The 18,110-nt window shown below is 39.5% G+C and overlaps 1 long non-coding RNA gene across 1 annotated transcript in view; it reads left to right on the top strand.

The window, feature by feature from the left end:
* Window positions 1-3,706: 3,706 nt before the first annotated feature.
* The window catches only part of LOC112995487 (uncharacterized), a 71,637-nt gene continuing 57,233 nt past the window's right edge, over window positions 3,707-18,110 (top strand). The window contains exon 1 of the long non-coding RNA XR_003262199.2: window positions 3,707-3,868. This is a non-coding gene — a long non-coding RNA (uncharacterized LOC112995487). The remainder of the gene's footprint in view (window positions 3,869-18,110) is intronic.

Raw genomic sequence — 18,110 nt, 5'->3', positions numbered from 1 at the left:
TCCCATAGACCGTGTGTGTGTCCTGTCTGTTTAAATGTTCCCTAATGTGATCATTCTCCACTGAGGGGAAGTCTTCCTTGCTCCAGACTTCTCCATGGGTTTCAGAGACCCGGAGCTAGCTGCTGAAGGCTGATCTTAGCAGTAAGGACCGAGGCACAAAAGAGGCATTGATTATCTTGGCCTTCTGCATGTCCTTTGGCCCTGTGTTGTGTGTGCCTGATTCAGCAGGAGCCCACGTTTTCCCTGGTCTTCCTTTTGCTGCTGATATACCTTTCAAAGCCCTTCTTGTTGCCCTTCATGCCCTTTGTTGCGTGGGTGGGTTTTGGCTTTCCTAAGCCTATCCCTACACACTTGGACAGCATCTCTGTGTTCTCCTTGGACCCTCTGTCCCTGCTTGCACCTCTTGCATGCTTCTCTGATGTCTGAGTTTTGTCAAGAGCTCCTTGTTCATCCGTGCAGGCCTGCTGATGCCTTTACTTGACTTCCTGCTCCTCGATGTGGACCGTTCTTGAGGTTGGAGGAGGTGAGCCTTGAACATCAACCTGCTCTCCTGCACCTCTCTTCCCTCCAGAGCTGTCTCCCACAGGATTTGTTCAGTCCTCCTCAAGCCCTTTCCCCTCAGCTGCAGGATTAAGGAACCACCATCTGGGCCCCTATGCCCTTGGTCCTCCCTCCTACAGCCTTGATACTCTCCAGGTTTCACCTGGCAGCATCATTAGTGCCATGTGGAAGAGCAGAAGGGGATAATAGTCGAAAGGCAGGACAAGCCTTGGCAGTCTCTCCATAACATCTTGAATCCAATCTCCTGGCAAGCAGCAAGCCTCCCTCAATGGTGGGTCAGGTCGGCAGGCAGGAATGTCCATCCCCTGCAGCAGGGAGTTGTCCAATACTATCACTCACTGCTTCCTCCTGGTGCTGCCGTGTGGCTCAGGCTCAGCTGGCTCAGGTGCTATGTTGGATACAGCTCCCATCCCACATCTGCTACCAGGCACTGAACATGTTCTGTAGTTGCAGATCTGCAAGTGGAGCAGGACCTGTCTTCCAGGTGTCAGAAGCCACAAGCTGCCAGCCTTTGCCATTATGTGAATCTCCATTTCCAAACCTGATAAGCACAGACTCCACCTGCCCCTCGTTTAACACAGCTGGGAGTTCAGGGTCTCTTACTCCAGCTCTACAGGGTTTCAGAGAAGGTTTGGTCAATTTTCTTTTCAGTATCTCTGATGTGCAATCTGCTGACCTCATCCCACAGCTCCTTTAGTTGGTGACACACATCCACTGCCAGTGCTCACCTCCTGCAGGCAAGGAGCCTCTATCCCTCGGCCTCAGCCTCAGGCATCCCTACAGCCTCAGACCTGGAGAGTGGCATCCTCCCTTGGGAGCTTGGTCTGAGTCAAGGCCCCTGACATTACAGGGATAGTTGTTGCAGTTAGTGCTGGGGATCATGACATGTCAGCACAACTGTGTAGTACATGTACAGAGTTTCTGGTCCCCTTCTGTGCAAACTGCTGGGTTTGTTGTCTGTGTTCTTGGAGCTGCAGTCTAGGTGCCTCTCCCTGGCACCTGCTGAAAGGGTGCCTGACCCTGCCTAGTAGGAGTCAGCTGGAACAAATGCACAAAACACCATTTGATTAAGAACAGCAGACAGAGCTCATTAGAAGCTGCCAGAGCTTGCTAGAAGTTGCAGCTTCCTGTATCTATCCTTTCCCAGCAGCAGCAGCAGCAGGCATCCTGAAGTTCCTCAGAGTTCCCAGGAGTGCCCTCATACCCAGAAGTAGTTCCCAGATGGTCAAGAAGATCCAGAAGCAGGGCCTAGAAATTGCTGCGCAAGCTGCTGCGTCTGAATAAAACACCAAGGAGGTCAGCTAGAAGTGGGTTGCAGTTGCCAGTTTGATAGATTTCTCCCCACTCCTGCCTGTGTCTAAGATGCCCTCTCCCCTCCTGCCTGTGTCTAAGAAGCCCTTGGCGAAAAAAGGGCAAGTGAAGAGCTGTGAGGTAGGTGAACTGTGCTTGTGCCCTGCCTCTGAACCATGGGCCATAGGCTGTAGGTTGGCTGCCCTGTTTGTATTTATTATATGCAAAAGGATACAGCGTGGAACAGAAAACTTGCTTTGCATTTTGTCCTTTATTTACTAGTTCCTTAATCTTTTCTGTGTGTGTTTCAAGTTGCTCAGAAACAGCCTACTCTGGATTTAGGAAAACCAGCAATATACCTAGTGTTGTAGATGGCAGCAGATTCTGCTTACTGCTGACCTTTTGTACTGTTTTGTCATCATAAGTACAATGGAAGAGCATGCTTGTTGTTAAAACTTTTCTTTCCATCTGCTTGTTCTGACTTTAAACATAAGCCTGCTTAACACAAAGGGAAGGAATTCTATCTAGCAAGGAGAGGTTCAGGAGGGTTCACTGTAAACAAACTGATGAGATGAATGTAAACAGGAGTAGCGTGTTCTGCTACAGATGGTTAGCCCTCCCTCTTGCCTTATAATTCCTGTGTTCATAATGAAACGGTTTTATTGCTTCAAATCCTATAATGAAATATGAGATGGTAAGAAATGGATTTTTTGAAAATAAGGTTTGAATTCTTCATCTGTGGCTGATTATAATGGAGGACTGAAGAACTAAAGCTCTAACTTCATGGCTGACTCTGCTTTGGGCAGGAGGCTGGTTTAGACGACCTTCTTCTGGCCTGAATTTTCCTATTATCTTATGGATTATCTCTTATTTGAGATGCTATAATAATATTTATCAATATGGTAATTTATTTTACAGCACCAATATAGATCATAGTATTGCTATCATAGGGGATATCTTAGCTCTTTTTTTTAAACCTTTTCATTCTATGTTTTTCATAATTATCAATGGAGAAGTGAAGGAAATTGTGATGCATTCTTTTCTTATCTAGAAATTAAGTTTGGATTTTAAAGACGGTGAGGGGGCTGAAGCACTTGCTCTGTGGGGAAAAGCTGAGGGAGCTAAGCTTATTCAGCCTGGAGAAGAGGTGGCTTCAGGGGACCCTGACAGCAGCGCCCAGCACCTACAGGCAAGTCATTAAGAAGAAAGAGCCAAGTTCTTCACTGGGGTGTATGGTGGAAGGATGAGAGACAGTGGGCATAGGTTGAAGCAAGAGAGGTTCAGGATGGATGTAAGCATAAATGTTTTCCTGATGAAGACAGTCAAGCACAGGAACAGGCTGTCCAGAGAGGTTGTGCTGTCTTCATCTTTGGAGGTTTTCAGGACTCAACTTGATCAAGCCCTGAACAGACTGGTCTGACCTCACAGGTGATCCTGATTTGAGCGGGAGGTTGGACTAGAGACCATAGGTCCTCAGGTCCCATCTGAACTGAATTATGCTAAGATTTTCTGATTGCTCTCATAACAGACTGTACATATGTTCACAGTTGCTGTTATGAAATCCCCAAGCTTAGCTCCCCGCTTTGATAAGAGTGGCCAGCTCCACTCCTTGTCCTCTATTATGCTGCGTGCATTTATTTTGTTAAAGTGGTGAGTATCTGTAATATCTACTGCTGTGCAGGGTATAAGAGAAACTGTTGTGCTTGTGGCTAGGGAAAATGTCTTGTGCTCCAGAGCAGATTTCACTGCTGCATCCAAGCACAGATGGTGAGAAGACTGGCAGATCTTCTGTGCTGTCTGTTCATATTACTGAAGTCTCATCCTCTGCCTTACTGCTTTCATTTCTAGGTGAGGGCTATTGACATTGCAGTGCTGGAATTGCCAGCATTTGTTTGGAGAGTTGGACACAACCAGGGCTTTGTTATCATGGTGCTGTCTCATCTTTGCTTATGAACCCTGTTGTGATGGAGAGAAAAGGAAGAACATCTGCTCCCTCCTGGAAGCCTTCACTTTGCAGGTGAGACACTGGAGTGGGTAAGAACAATTATATACTACTTTGATTTAGAGAAATGTTTATGGGATTGTAATGAGCAGGTATCGCAAACTGCAAGCAGAGGAGAAAGGTATTTTTTACTGTTAGAAATGTGTATTGGAGTGCATGGTGTTCCGTCCAGACGAGTGCTAGGACATGTGTATGCTGCAGCTTTGTCTGAGAGGGGGCTCTCAAATACCCTGAATTTCTCGAAGCCAGGCCGGGTACATTGTTTCTCTTCAGCAGCTTTGACTTAGTTGCTAAAAACTGGTATGCCTTAAAGGTCTATTAGAAGTCATGTTTATTGTTAAATCTAAAATGAAAAGTTGCAAGCTAAAATTGTGTATTTATTCCTTCACTTTTATAATAGAAAGGCCTTGCTCTAGCTCTGGGAACTTATGAAAATTAAAACAAACTTGGTAAAGGGAGAAAGTGGACAAAATGCCTCAACATACCAGACTTCTCTCTCTGTCATTCTAAAAAGTAGTCGCCTTGTATTGTACTCGATCTGAAGAGCTTTGCAGATACTTTATGTAGCTCTATTTAAACCTGGATTCATTTTTAAATGGCACCAACAAGTTGACTGAATGGAGGAAAAGGGAGGATTTAATGAATAGCCTATTGGAGTAGATGTCAGACATTTTCTGCAATAATTCTGACTTCCTTTTGTCCCTCAAATATATGTGTATACTTGCCCTCCCCTTCCCCCTCCCCGAGTTGTCAAAAAAATTACCCACATTCCAAACTTCAATTTCTCCATTTTTGATCGCAATAATCCCTATTTCTTTCTGCATGGCACTCAAAAATCTTTCAATATAGGCTCCAATAGAGCCAGCTCTCTTTCTCCCTTGTCCTTGATTCCTATTGCTTCAAAATAACAGTAAGCTTTTCATGTAGAGGAGAGAATTTCTGGAGGAAGAGAGGTGGGTAAGGCAGAGAAGAGCAGGAGAGAAGATGCAAAGGTTGAATGATGTTTTCCTGGGAAACTTCCCAGCAAAATCAGCCTGAGAGCTAATCCCTAAAGATCTAACTACAGAGTAAAATGTAGGTGTGATTGTAGCATGCTAAGAGTAAAATGAATATACTTATCTCTCTGGCTTCATATGCAACAACACCAGGGGCTAATAAATAAAAATCAAGTTCTCTGGAGTTGGAAGCACATATTCCCAGTGTGTCACTGTATCTCCATTGCTATATTACTGTGCAGATTGAAGCCAGCACAAGATACACCCATACACATTTCATTCTTCTGTGCAAACTGTCCTACAAAACAGAAGTCCTTGGCTTAACATTTCCTTTCTGGTAAAGTCTGTGATACTCCAGTAATTCAGGACTCTACCTGTTATGTTCCATAAATGTGAATTAACCCTTAATGAGATGATAATTCTAGGTAATCTAATAGTTAAACATGAGATGAATAACTAAATTCTAGGGTTCAATCAAATAAGATGAAATCTTGATCTAACTGACCGCATGATATTTTTTTTTGAAATGCTCAACATCTGTTTGGTCCTATGGCCTGACTGCGCTGTACAGCTGGGAAAATGCCCCTTTAAGACTCTTACAGGCGAATTTGCCTTACACATATGAGCAAAGTACGCTGCAGTCCTGACAAGAAGACATATTTTTAGAAACCTTCTCACCTTATAAATTAGATTTCCATCATTACCAGGGCTGGTGATACATTGTGATTTTTGCATGTGAGCATTAAGTATGGGAGTGTGGTGCAAGTCATCCTGGACTCCTTTCCTAACAGAGGAAGGTTGCAGCAATTTTGGAACCTCTTCTTTAGTGCTTTCTAAGATGAAGAGATTCTGAGAATTTATGAACAGCCTTTGAGTTTGATGGCTTCAAGATATTTTTGAGTCTTTGTACCTAGTGTACCTATTGTTGGCATAATAATTCACAGTATTGCTGAGTGTCAATTAAATGTAAATGCTGCAATTAAAGCTAGTTAGGCAGAAATTAGCTAAAAGATCAAAAACAATATTTAGCTTACCAATTAAACTGTAAATACTACATCTAGGAAGAAAAGTTAATGGCTTTATTTTTGAACAAGACAGTTTCTGTAAAGCATTTTTTGTATTGTTTACAATTCTCATTTTTATCCCCCCATGAGATTGGCTGGAAGTTTATCATGCTATGTTCTCTGGTGCACTCATAGTTTTAGATAGGTTTAATTTCTTCCTCATATCCTTTTTGTTCTAACCTTTCCTACAGCAGTTTAGTCAGCTTGGAAAGTTTATTTTGACTTTGTTTTTGCATTGCTGCCTCAAATGCATCTTCCTATCCTTTCACTTCTCCATTGTAATTGTATTTTCACTTATTTAAAACTATTTCTTTGAGAAACTTGGAGGGTTAAGCTTTTGTTCAGTAACAAAATGATATGACACAGGATGTCTGAAGTTCAGACTGTAACTAGTCATGTGTTTGTGTGTGTATGACAAGTTTCAGACTGTGCTCAGATCCCTTGCCATTTATCTTGCAAAGGAGACAAACTTGAGCTTGAATTTCTATAGGGTGTCTGAATCTAACGTGTTTATTTGGGACTACATTTACTGAAAATATTAACAGCTTTTTAAAGTTCTGCTCAGTTACTCAACTCAGTGCCTTGTTACTAATTTTTTTTTTTACTGTTATCTTTTTAAATATAAAAAAACTCTTTTATATATCTTCAGTAGAGACTGAGGTATCTTGTAAATGTAGCTGAAAATTTTTCCACTGTACTGACAGCACTCGGTACTCCTGTCTGGATAGAAATGCAGGAGCAGCAGAAATATCACTGAATTAACCTTGTACAAAAACATATGAATAAATGATGGAGCAAATGCATCCAAACTGTGTTCTAAATTCATATTGTTAAGAGATACACATCTTAGTAACTCAGTAAGAGATGGAAGAAAATGCTCCAAATTGATTATTAGACATTTTTTAAAGATGCCTGAGGAACTATGGGCTCTGTTTTGCCCTCAACAGTGTGGATGTAAATTGGGTATGGTAGAGCATATCAGGATCTTTCAGGGGCGTATTTTTGTTTTATTATAATGGAAAGATGTGTATTTTGTAAGACTAATCATAAAACTGCTCAGGAAAACATTATAATTAGCATCATTTTTATTTTATTTTTTTTTTAGGTCCCTGTTGTGTAATAAGTTTCTGCAGGTCATAAACTGAGTTTGTTTAGGAAGCTTCAACACTCACTGCTCATTTCCTAAGTGTGTTTAAGCCAATCAAATGATAGGTTAATATCTAATTTTAGAGCTAACCTGGAACATTTTTTGAATTGGCTTTCCTGTTAGTGACTATAATATGGCTTTAATATACTCTGTACAGTTCCTCTTATCTATCAAACATGGATGATGCATCTCCAACAAACCTCTTTGGACTCATGCTGCGATCGTAAGTGCTAGTAGGTTGCAGGACATTTTTGTGGCTATACTCTGCCAAGCAGCACTGCTTTTTACAAATGCATTAAACATTAATGCAGACAAATGTGCAGTTTTATAGTGCAGAAGCTTTATTTGCTTGGACATGTGTTTATTTTTTATTAATAATTTTTACCATACCACACATTTCTCTTTAGAATTTGAACTCTGAAAATGATTCCTTAGACTTAGTAAATGTTGTTTCATTTAAGACCAAGGGAACACATGAAAATCACTCAGATTTATATTTCAGTGAAATGTCATAAGTAATGCATGAACTGTGTTTCAGAACTGGCTCATACAGGGCTTTAAACACCTTGCAACTCTCATGACCTGTCACAGGGAAACTGTAGAGAAGTGAAGTTCTTCCCTGTTTCCTTGTCAGACCCCAGAAAAGAAGGGAGAAGGATGCTGGGGGCAGTTGTTGGGCAGAAAATATCCAAAATGTTTATTTTTGATTAGCAGAGAGTGTCCTGATTTAGCTAGTCATCGCTAACTGTGGGACAGCCTAGTGAATACTGAACCTTGTGTTCTCAATACATGAAGTGCGAGAGTCACTGTGAGAATTTTCAACATGAATTTAATATAAATACATAGATCTGCTACAAAGGAACCTGAAGACGAAAACAATCACACTAGCTCAGAGTCCTTCAGAAAGCTTCCTTCTAAAGCTCCTCAGGTATTTTTCTTTGCTCTATAAGGATTTGGGATTCTGGCTCCAGTTTTAAAATGAGTGCTTCATCTGATATGAAAATGGTTTCTCCTATAAGCCTACAATAACCCACTGTCACTGTCTATCTATTGGTATCTGAAACTTCTTCCTAAACCATGACCTGCTTTTATAATAAATAAACCCTTCATATCATCTACTACTACACATCCTTTTGCATGTTAACATAATACTATCCACCACAGGCTGACCTTTATTACTCTGTATAATCCTGCTGAATAGGATCTTAAGTAACACCAATACTTTTAATTTAAATATAACTCCCCTCTTTTATAACATGTACTAGGCTACCAATATAAGTTCATATCTGTGTAAATCTGCTATAGGGGTATAAAAACTAGAAGAAATACCAAGTCATAATCAATGAAGAATGTGTGGGCATAGATGCCATATGAGAAGAAGAGAAATTAAAGATTTCAATGACAACTCTAAGTAGCTACTGTTGACATTAGAAATTCAAGGATTAAAATGATATCTGCATTGAAATGCTAACAAGTATGATGATTTAGGCTGTGTGCCCTGTTTCTAATTATTATGCATCACTTGCATATAACATAAGTAGTTGTAACCTTTGTGTGAAGAGCAAAGTCAGGAAATGTTAATCCACAGGGAAGCCATCTCTTCTTTCCAACTTCTACAAGCTTAAATGCTTGCTCTTGTTCTCCAGTCCAGGGGAAAATATATCCTCTCTGCAGCTGAATATACTCTTTTATGCTGCGTGTGCATTAGTCAAATTGATTTCCATGAGAATAATTCAGACTGAGTATATCTTCAGACTGATATAACACTATCATTCAGTGCATCTGCAGAGGAAGTGGTAAAGTGGGAAAATGAGGAATATTAGAAATAAGAGCCTCTGAAACCTGGAAGTAGGAACTTTATCAAAGTTGGCAGAATTTGAGACTGGAGAGCCAATATACAGCTTGTCTAGAAAGTAAGTGCCTGGAGGGATGCCCAGATTTTGAATTTATTCTTCATGTGGAGCCCTGTGCTTCCCTCTCTCTTGTGAACTGTCTAGTCATCTGATTTAGGATATTTGGTGGGTTCTGGGCCACTTGTTAGGCAGAAATGGACTGCTGGAGAAGAATATGCTATTTACATTGCTGAAGGCTAACACCACTTTAGGCAAACCGCTGTCTGTAGCGCTTACACACAGGTCCTGCCCTCTCAAGCTCCATACTGGCAACATTTTGAATGACTGTGGCAAGCGTTCCTTGACTCCTTGGCACTTCTGCAATATGAATTACATACTCATTCAGGTTTCATCTGAAGAAACCCCAATCCTATTAAATTGCTGGAGTGCTAGAACTAGAAACAGTATTGGCAAGTTAAGGGGAGCAATAGCATGTGACCGTGGTCAGAAGGTGGAAGCAAACACAGAGAGTAGATGATGCTATATGATAGTCAGATCATGATTCTCAAGGCTGTTGTACTTTTCTTGCTCCAGACTTCACACTTACTTTATCAAATGAATATGTGTTTTTACTGTAAGCATTTAAAGAGTTGGCTTCAAGTAATTAACTTCTTGCCCTGATTTTCATATTTCTGTTCAAGAACTCAAGTGATTTTTTTTTTTATGCACATCAACAGATGCTGTTGTCATCATTCTGTAGTTTAATAATTGCTTCTTCTCATTTGGATCCATCCTAAAGGCTCCTGTCTTATGTATCCTGTCTCCTGTATCCTATCTCTTATATCCTGTCTAAAGACTGCTGTCTTTAGAGACCTTTCAGTCTTCCGTCTCCAACAAACACTAGAAATATTAAAGAATATGGAAATTATACTTGGAATTTTTTTTCATGATCTTCAGTATTTTCCTGTGTTCCTGTAAAGTACATATACTCTTCAGTGAATGGTCTATCTCTATCTATGATTGTATAATGCAGAGCAATTGCAACTAGCAAAGACTCTTCTCCAACTTGATGTCTCTAACATGTCCAGAATGACCAGATTTTGATTACTGAGCCATTTCCAGTGTTTATTTTTCCAATTCTGCTCAAAATTCCATTGTATGGCCAATTTTAATACAAATACTTTTAGCTGATGAGAAAATGCTAAGATTTCTCTTAACTTTCTGGGCAAAATGAATCTTCACAGCAGCAATCTGAACTTCTGAAAATAAGGTCTAAGATTGTTTTGAAATTTGAGATTCAGATTTGCCCATGGTTGGAGTCGGATCATTCCCGAAGTCTCAGAGATGAACAAAGAATAGTTTACACTTCCTTAGGACAGCTTTTGGTAATAACCTAGACCTTGGCAATAACCGTCGTATAGGTTCATGAAGGCAAAATGTATACAGCAGCAAGGATAAAGAAAAATCGATAGAAATAAAAATGAGTATCAAAGCTTCACATTAAAGGTGCAGACATATAAAGAGCCTTCTTAGTCATATCAAGTATGATCTGAGAAAGTAAAAGGCCCCTTGAGAGCTAACCTTGAAACCTATAGGCGTTAGAATAAGGATGCAGAGGCTTTGATCCCTGTATAGCTACTTGGGATTTCGACTGGACACAATGGCTACTCGAGTGAGCTAAAGCTGTGATACAGAAATGCTGAGCTTTTGGGAGGAAGCGGTATGTTTAAGAAGGAGAAACTGTTTTATAGCTTAGCTTACATTATAGTGTATCCCGTATTTTAAAACCATATCAGTAACCCAGGGACTGAATCTATAGCTGTGCCAACAAAATCAGTGCTATGTCCTCAAACAAAACAGGATGAAAATTAAACATTCAAGAAACTGCGGATCTTGGCAACTTTCATCAGGTTTTATTTGTAGCAGTTACTCTGACTCTTCATAAACTGCTTTCTGAAATTATATTTTAATTGTTCCTCATATTTTTCCACTTGACTCCTTTAGATCAGGCTGTGGTTATAATTTTTTTTTCTTAAAACCATTTTTATTAGTGTTTTTCATTAAATTGAACACAAAAAGGTATGTTAAATATATTTATATACATGTTCTCAATCTCGGAACATGTGGATGGTTGTCTCTTTTCCAAAAAAAAAAAAAAAAAAAAAAAAAGTCTCCTGATGTGACACTTGACATGTTAAATTTCAGCCTGTAGTAAATTTTTGCAATTTAGTTATAAACCTCTGGGAAATGGTGGGGTGGGTTATCACAGAAATGCTAATACAACCCTAACTCCAGCAGTGATGTTGTAATATAAACATCATTAAGTTTCCATTCTCATGGAACGCTTGGTGTACAGAATATTTACATTTATAGTACTACAGCATATCTTACAGTATCCCTCCAGGTAACAGTGAAATGATAGTTTCATGAGGAAAATTATGTGACATTATTTTAATATACCCATGCTGATTTAAGCTCGGAGAAGCTCAGGAGCAGGATTGTCATAATGCTTCCCTATATTAGCCTGGAAAGTGTTCGGTCCCTGTTAACTGTTAGTTTAGTGGTTGCTCAGAGAATGGCAAGAATTCAGAGGATTTTCTATCCCTCTGGCTTCTGCAGTAATTATATTGTACTGGATAGGTTTTTGTTAAAATAAATCTAATATTCAGACTTGCTTTGTATGACATTCAAATCTGAAATGTTTTTTTCTTCAGTGTATTTTTGCCATCTGTTCATATATTTACTGATTTATCTATGCAATATTTTACATTAGGTGACATTTACCCTCAAATGCCTGTGGACAGTTGTTTTGCATTCTTCTATTGCAGGAAAAATTGTAAAGGGGAAACCATTACATTGTCTGGAAGGAGGTGATTAGAGCTACACCCCTTTCTTGGTTTTATTTTAAGAAGGGCATTGAATGGGGGGAAAAAAAAAAACTTTGAAAAATGAGATGTGATCATGTGTCACTGAGGATGGGTAATAAGGAGGAAAGAGCCATTAATAAGGGAGAGGAAAGACTGACTCAGCAAAGTCAGTATGGGGCAACAACAGTTTGTGTGGACTCACAGGCAGCATTTCAGCCTAGTAGACTATTCTCTGTTTTGTTCATAGTGACCAACTCTCTTATTTCTGTTCTGTGCTATTACCTAAACACGCAAAGCACATTTATGTTTTGGAAAGTACAAGGGAGTTTGCTTGAACAGAGTGAGAAAAGTCATTTTGTATAAAAACTTGAATGTTTTTCAGATATTTTGAGTGTTGACATTAGTTTGTGGTCTGGTTTTCAAGGGCTGGTGCCAGGACTGAATCTGCAGCCTCCACAAGAACCTGTATGCATACATGCTGTTTGCATATAGGCTAATTAAACAAAGAGAAGATATCTGCACAGTTCCCCTGTTACTAAAAAAAAAAAAAATATTTTACAGCTACTTCTTAGGTATGAATGTTTTGGAATCGAGTATTTACTCCCAGATGTAATGGTCAAAGTCTCATGAGTGGAGTGGGAGTCCTGTGTCTACATATCTTGAAAAAGGTGCCCTCTTCTGTCCTTCCAAATGCATATAGGAAAGCACAGCAGATAGCCTCTAGTCATGGGGAAATGGCCAAGGTGAACCTTTTGCTCTGAAAATGCATTCGAGCTAAGATTTTTCTCGGAATACATCTGAAAAACTATTTTGTAGCATTCCACTGCTATAGTAATTTTCTGGAGTTATGATTGTATCCCTGCAGAGCTTTGTTTGATCCAAAACACACAGCAGCTACCGAGTACTCTTCTGTAGAGTGCATACAGCTATAAGAGAATGACATTTGAGTTAATTAATCTGTGGAAATTCTGTTAGAGAGAAAGAGACTAATGTTGAGAACTTGACAGATTCTACTTGCTTTCTGAAAATACTTTCATGACAACAGATTCCAGCAACAGGCATCAGTACTGGCAAACCACCTTGCTAATCTGTTCCATTATGTTTCTCTGTATTCAAAGAGCAATCAGATATTTTCAGTTGGAATGACTCTCATTTTAAATTAAGGACAACAAAGTAAGAAAAAAAAATAAAGCTCCATCAGAGAGAGAGAGAGAGAGAGAGAGGGAGAGCGTGCATTTGTTTCTTCTTCACATCCTTTGCTGAAATGAAATGAAAATGGCTGCCCGTCTCTGTAGACTGCTCAAGCTCTTTAGAAGCACAGCTCATGGCAACAACCACAACATATATAGGTATTTCATTATGGTTATGTTTACAGTTATGTATAAATGTTTTTCTCTTCCTTAAAATTCTTCTTCTTCATTTTGTCCTCCATGACTTCATCATCCTCTCTTTTTGTGTATTGAGCCTTGAGATTGTTTCCTTAACTCTGCTCTCTCCATCTTAACCAAGTATTAGCAAGCTGGAATAATGAGATCCAATAAGCAGGTCAGGAGGCACTTCCTTCCTGGGTGGAAGTAGGACTGCCCATGCGAGTAGCAGGAGCAGTATTTCACTTTACAGGACCTTTACTGCTGTGGGCTATAGAGGCTACTTCTGAGTGTATGGCAAGTTTTGTGATGAAGCAGTGGGGTTAACGATTTTTTTCAGCAGTACATTTATTTTAGTTGTGGGATCCTCTGGGACTAACAGTCTACACTATCAATTTCATACAGTCCGTTATGTGGCCAGACAAGCCGTGTGGGTAAGCATTTGCCATTTCAACAATTTTTACAGGAGGTTTGGTTTCAGGAATCTCAAGGGCAGAAAAATGTGAATGAAAAGTTGGAATGGGGAGAAAAGTGTTAAAATACAGGAACACATGGAACTTCAGGGAATTCTCCTTGATATTGGAACTCACTGGACAAACCAAGAAAATGGTATGAGGATACTCATAAACATAGCCATTGTCACCTATTTTAACCTATCTTTTACTGCAGAGTGTGTATGTTCTGCAGCGTGTCCTGGGCTTGCACAGAGGCTGCCTTTTGACCTCTATGTTTGAAGAGAAAAAGAACTGGTCTTGGGCAAGGAAGGAGCATCACACACTCCAGTGGGCTCTCCAGTTTGGTCAGTGAGGCACCATAGATATGGTTTTTTCGGAAGCACCTGCCCCAGGATACAAGCACAGTCATTAGAAATGGTGAGCCAAGGCCTCTAAAACGTGGCGAAATCCCAGTGCAAGAGCAGTCCAGATTCAGAGAGTGTTAGGCAGTAGTTAGTTCATTAGTGGTGAGAGAATCCAGATTCCAAGTGTTGACCTTATGTTTTGTATAAATGGGACCTGTGAAAATGCTAGTTGTCATTTTGTGGGAAGTAAAATTATCACCACTAACAGGTAATTCTGAATGGCAGTTTTACATATACAGTATCAACGGCCCTTGTTTGGATATTTTTTTCTTTCTGTGTAATTAAAGGTTCTGCATTATCACATAGATCGGTTTTGTACTCTGCTCTGCATTCTTGTGCTCACGTAGAAGAGAGGGGATTTTCTGTGGAGGACATGCTGCATCTGGATGTCTGATCTGCAATGCTAGGGCATTGCAACTGGAGGTAGTTAGTTATTTAAAAAGTTGTACCTGGCCAGGAGTGCGTGCCTGGTGGTTTCTTACAGCAGTACTCCTGAAGTGCCCTCTTATAAGGGAGCTCCTGAATTAACTGGGCCCTTTGGAAACGGCTACCTTACAAGTTGTACCAGTTCACATCTAATAAGTTGTTTCTTTTTTTCTCATAACTGACAGAAAACCCATCAAACAGAAACTTCGTATCTGAGGCATAATTTCCTTCCTCTCCTGACTGCTTTCTAGAAACTCATCGACTGCTCTGTCTCTTCAGGTAGTGCCGACAGCAGTACAGTCCACATTTTTCCTTGCTTGTGTTTCTATCCACCAGCCTTCACCAAATACAATTGTGAAATAAGAGGTTTTGAGAAGAGATTTTAATTGCTAACAGAGTCTTTTCAGGCCTCTCTGTGTTCATTTTTCTCGCTACATAAAGTTCTCAAGGGAAGCAAGGGGAGGCAGCATATTTGGTCCCGCTTTCCAGGGCTCAGCAGATGAAAGATGAGATAACTGCTTTACTTAATTCCTCACATAAAGACTATTAACTGGAATGGTCTTTTCAAAGTCGTTAAGTGGTATTATGTTAAAGCCAGTTAGCATCCCAATTTCTTGAAGCTGTTTTCTATTCTTTTTTCCATAAGGCATTACTGTTTGGCTGGGGTTTTTTTTAGGTTACAAAAATATGTAGTTGAGGACTTAGAATAATTACTCAAAGAACTGAATTAAATCTGAGCTGGAAAAACTGTATCTTGAACATTTCAGTGTGAGAGTTTTCATTTCCCTTTGGCACTTAAGCTCTGAAAGAACAAAGTAAATGTCTGGCTGCAGTGAGCTCACACTCAGCAGCTGTATTGCATCTCTGAGTGGGAATCCATTTATTTATACTGTTGAATTTCAGTGCAACTTTGTACCTCCTCTGTGCAGAGTAAGAATTCATTGCTGTGACTGTTTCTTAGTAACTTTTGCAAGAAATTTAACATTTTTGGGGGAAGCCTGTTTTGCTTTAGTATTCTTATGTTATCTTGGGGGATTTGGCAAACTTCTGGTCTTAAAAACCAAGCAAAGCTTCCCTACAGCGGAGGATAGAACTCCCTGGGAAACTCTGACCCAGCATCATCTGCTGTGCTCTCTCTGTACCTCAGTTTGTCTTTCACAACAAATGCAAAGTTGATACTTTTTACAAGTTCAGGTAGGTATATGCTGTTCAGGACACAATCTGAAATCTTTGGAATGACTTTTTAAGAAGCACGGTATTTGAGTATGAAAATTAAATGTGTACATAACTTCTTAAACAAATTCTTCTAAACCACTTATTATGTCTCTGTCAACAAAATGCTTACATGTGAGCTCAACTCAAAGGTCCAAAATATAGCTGGCACTACGTGGGGGTATGCTAGGCAGAGAGGAAAGGGAACAGAGGTGTCAGTTCTTCAAAACTATTGACAGGCAGTTTTTTCAGGTTCAAAATGGCAGAGTGGAAGAAGAGGCATTCATCACAAAATAGCTATTAGCTTAGTAAAGAGGTCATTTATCTTTGGGGGTTGAGGACCCTGCTTCAAGTTCTAGCTCTAGAACAGGCTTGCAAGCTAAATTTTGAAGCTGAAGCAATTTTTTTTTTCTGGACAGCTGTAGACTTTCATGTCTCTGTTAAAATGCAGTTGGAAAATTGTGCAAGGATGGAGACTTTTCTTTGCATATCACTATAATCAATTGACCAAGTGTTGCAAAGGGTGGCAGGCTGTGCTCTCAGATGAAAAGAGTATAGTGGCTGATACAGCAGAATGTGCAGTTTTCTAATTCCAGAAGCTTTCTCTTTGTGTATGGGAGAGACTTCTGGAATCTTCCTGGTTATTACCACTGGAGCACTGAAAATGCTACCATAAGAGAATACTGTGTTTTTAGACCTTCCATTTTATCCATGAGTTTATTATTTTTTTTCCTGGAAAGTTTCATAAGCTCCTAAACACAACTATTCCTGTTCTTCCATTTCCAACTCACGCTTCATCACAAATGGCATTCAATATACTATGTTTTGAGCACTGTGAAGGCTAATATCAGAGAAGACCGTGGATTTTATACCCAGGAGCTGTGTTCTCAGTTATTATGATGGTAGAGGCATGTACAATACATTTCTAAGTACTTCAGAGACTTAAAGCTGACCCTTTCTGGGATAACTTGCCGAAAGGTCTCCCTAGTGTCAGTTTGTCAGTGTAGTTTTCTTTCTGAAACCTGTAATTGAGAACGGAAAAAAAAAGTGCATTTTGCAGGAACCTCTACAGAAATGCAAGTACTAAACTTAAGGTAGCAGTGAGCGAGGTTGCAGTTGCTAGTGGAAGATGACTTGAGAATAAATTGATTTTAAAACTAGCAGTTTTATAGCTCCCTTCCTCCAGATAATAAAGACATGGTGCGGGTTACAAAAATTCTATCGTAACAATAAAAGCTATATAAAAATATTTGAAAACATCTTATTTTTTATAGAAATATAGCTGTGTAAAATCTAGTGCCAAGTGAAACTTCTAATGCTGGTTTAAGTGCAACATCCAACTAACATTGTTGTTAGTGCAAAACATATACCCAAAATAGGTTAATATTTTGGACCTGTGCATAATTTCCATTAGGTATAACTCCAAATTTTATGTTGAGGTCAGTAAACAGATATTGCATGGGAGCTTGCAGGCTTTTTCTTGTATTTTTTTGGAATTGGAGTATGGCAGTCTGCCATTAGTGCTGAATTAGAAATTATTTTCTTATTCCTGTGAACAATTTTGCTATTTCAAAATGTTCTCATTTGCCTTTGGTGGATCAAATGCATTCAACATGATTTTCAGGATGAAAATAATACACGTACAGTAGAATCCCTTATCACTTGTGCTTGCGGTTTGGTGGGAATGTAGGAAACTCTGCCTACTCTGACTTTCCAGGGCCCAGATCTCAATTTCCCACACCATAGGCAATGACTCTAACCCTAAATTTTCTGGTTACTCTGGGATGGAAGAACATTTGTGTATCTGTGGTTATGATCAGAAATGTTATTCCGAATTAGAAAAATTTTTCCTCGGGGGTTGCGTAGTTTCCTCTGAAAACAGGAAACTGGCTTCACGTATTCAGTCAAGATTATGAGGTGTATTAAAATACGGAAGTTGGTCAATATGCTGGTAATACTGAAGTTCTGGTTGTGGCCCCTTGTTTGTTAACCTCAGCAGTAACTTTGTGGTAGCAAAGTGTCAGCTATGTTCTGTGTATATCACAACACTCGACAAACCTCTGCTAACTTCGTCACTCTGTCACACGAGGTATTTATACAAGCATTTTACATCCTCCCTGCCCAAAAGTAGGAGTCTAAAATTAGCCTCCTAAATTGCTATGGAGGTTGGGGTTTTCAAAACCATTCCAGTGACTCATAATCAACTCTTCTTAAATTAATTCAGACTTCTACGTTTTTAATACGGATAAGAACACTTTCAAACATTTTAGATGATAAGCCGGTAAGTAACACCACTGCTCATGGCCACTTTTGTGGTAAAAGGAACCCACTATTAAGAGTACAATGTATTTATTCGGTCATGAGAAGTAGATAAAAGCTAGTAAAAGAAAAATAAGCTAAAATGCCCTCTGTTACAAACCATCATCTTTGGTGTTGATAGACTATATATCATATAAGTAAATAGGTGTTGCAAATTCAAATAAAAGGG

The sequence above is a fragment of the Dromaius novaehollandiae genome, chromosome 4 (genome assembly GCF_036370855.1).
Source record: "Dromaius novaehollandiae isolate bDroNov1 chromosome 4, bDroNov1.hap1, whole genome shotgun sequence".
Taxonomy (NCBI): Eukaryota; Metazoa; Chordata; class Aves; order Casuariiformes; family Dromaiidae; genus Dromaius; species Dromaius novaehollandiae.
Note: the sequence above shows the minus strand (reverse complement) of the source record. Positions and strands in the feature narration are given on the sequence as shown.